A 2,500-nucleotide genomic window follows, 5' to 3' on the forward strand; every position below is an offset into this window, starting at 1 on the left:
TTCAATTCATGCCCTATCACGCCAGAACGGCGGGCGCTGCTGGTATCATAAGGTCGTGTTGGGCGTTGATTTGAGTGGCGTCCACCTCACGAGTTTCTCCGCTGCCTCTGCTGTGCCTTTCTTCCCTGATGACGTTGCTTAATTCACTTTGAATAGGATGAACTGCCGTCTGAGTACTTTTCTTGCTATTCACCGAGACGTCGCCTCCTCTCGTGGCTCCTTCCGTGGTGGCGGCGCCGCTTTTCTGCTTTAGGGGATATTCAGACAGCTTTGTGTACACGTGCCTGAATGCACGCCTGGCAATCTGGGCCAGAGCTTTGATTCCAGAAATACCTTCTGCTTTTCCATTAACCTATGATATAGCATTGAAGTATTGATGGAATCTGCTGGGTATGATGTCCGAGACGGTAGATGAATTATATCAGAATACAAATAAGGAAATTATACTATAAATATTAACTAGCAAAGAAGCTCACTTTTCTAATGATAGTGTTTCTCTTCTGCCACAGTACCAGTCTTCTGTTATGTAATAGTTATTCAGTGTATTTTCGTACTTCTTTGTAAACATTTGATTTTCCCAGTAAAGCAACAGTGCAGTTGCTCCACATTTTACCCTCAGATAATTATGGTAAACCACAGCTGCATAAATAATAATGTTCACACATTCTGACTTTGAAGCTATTGGTTGCTCGTAGACTTGGAATTTTGAGGACAGTACACCAGAGGCATTCTCCGACACTCGTCTTGCACAGGACGGCCTATAATTCAAAATTCTCTGTTCAGGTGAAATACCTTTTCCATGATATACTATCATCATATATGTTTTCAACAGAAGTGCATTATCTCCAACTATCCCATATGGTGACTGAACATCTGTCAATGACAATGTCATGGGTGGTGGAATGGTTCGTTTTCCTTGATCTATTCTTTTCCAGAGCCTGTCCCACACACTTGCACGACCTTGCGCTCCAACACCATCATACAGGAGCTTGTAATGAGCACCAACCAACGTTCGCATAATACTGCTGTGGGGAGCCTAATATATTACCTTGATCCCGAACCTGCCAGCTTATGGATCAGAGATCGCTTGCCATCAGTCGCTCCAATCCAGTGGGGAAAGTTCCACAGTATACTGAAAGCCCTTGCCACATCTTGCCACCCTTCAGAAGCCAGTGGCAGCTGCCTTTCAGAATATAAATGACTACACATTTCAGGAATAATTCTTAATATCTGGCAGTGTCTTATCATGTATCGATACATCACTGAACAATGTGATTCTCACGAAAGTGAAGGAAAATCATTATTGTAAATTTGTCTCATACTGTAGTGTTAAATAGTTCATTGAGGAAATATCTACTTTTTGTTTCCACATGTAGGTAAAACTTACTGGTGCACTAACTATGGCTCAAACCAATGCTGAGGCTAACAGATAAGTGTAAATGTAAAGGACTATGAATTTTCCTCTACATCACACTTTATTGGGGATGCAAAAGAGGATGGTTCACCCCACCCCCGACCCCCAACACTCAGTAGCAATACACAAGACTAAAATTACTTCATATTTTAAAATGAACATCTGTCATTAATTCCCACAGGCAACACGAAACAATAAAGGGGAGTCTGATGTCGTGTTATCTGTCGGCTTTATTAGTACGAGGAATCACATATACAAAACCATCGTACTATTAGATTTATTTACAAAGAACGAACACAAATAATAATAATAATAATAAAAACATTGAATACTAAGCAAACACACGTCATGTAAACGCGTAAAGCTACACACATGACACGGCACATTAAATCAAACACAACTAAAACACCAACTAAGCTAAGTAATCTACGGAAAAAAAAACTATCTATGCTACGTTTGGGCGTGACGGAGTACCGTGACGGAGGTCGGATTACGAGCACATACGAGCCAGCGTTACATAACCTGCGTCGGAGGTACAGCAGCCGGCGGGTGAGGAAGCCAAGGTGCTGTCGACCGCCTCCTCCAAGAGCCTACGTCCCTGTCCCCTTATAAAAGTACCGCCAAGGTTGAGGCAAGTTTACTCAAACGTCTTGAACTTAAAGACGTTTGCAATTTTGCTCGTTCACTCTTTCGCGTGGAAGAAGCATCCTGCGGGGAACAGGGGCCGAAAACATGACGTGGCACAGTTGAGGGGCGTCGTGCCACTAAGAAAGCATTATTTGATTAATCTAGTTTCAACTACCCATTGATTTTCTGATGTGCCATATATTTTTATAATATATGCACATCAGAAAATCGCTTGATTGCATGAAACGGTAAAATTACCCACCTAATCTAAGCTTAACTAACCTAACCTAAGCTTTTATGTATATACAATAATACCTACCACATAAATATGAAAGTCCTCTCTCCCAGTGATTACTAGAAAAAAGAGAATTTATACACTAACGGGCGGCTTACCTTCAAAATGCCCAAATAACTTTCCTCATATCGAAATTCAAATTTAGGCAGATTTGTATTCTACAG

The sequence above is a fragment of the Penaeus chinensis genome, chromosome 11 (assembly GCF_019202785.1).
Source record: "Penaeus chinensis breed Huanghai No. 1 chromosome 11, ASM1920278v2, whole genome shotgun sequence".
NCBI lineage: Eukaryota > Metazoa > Arthropoda > Malacostraca > Decapoda > Penaeidae > Penaeus > Penaeus chinensis.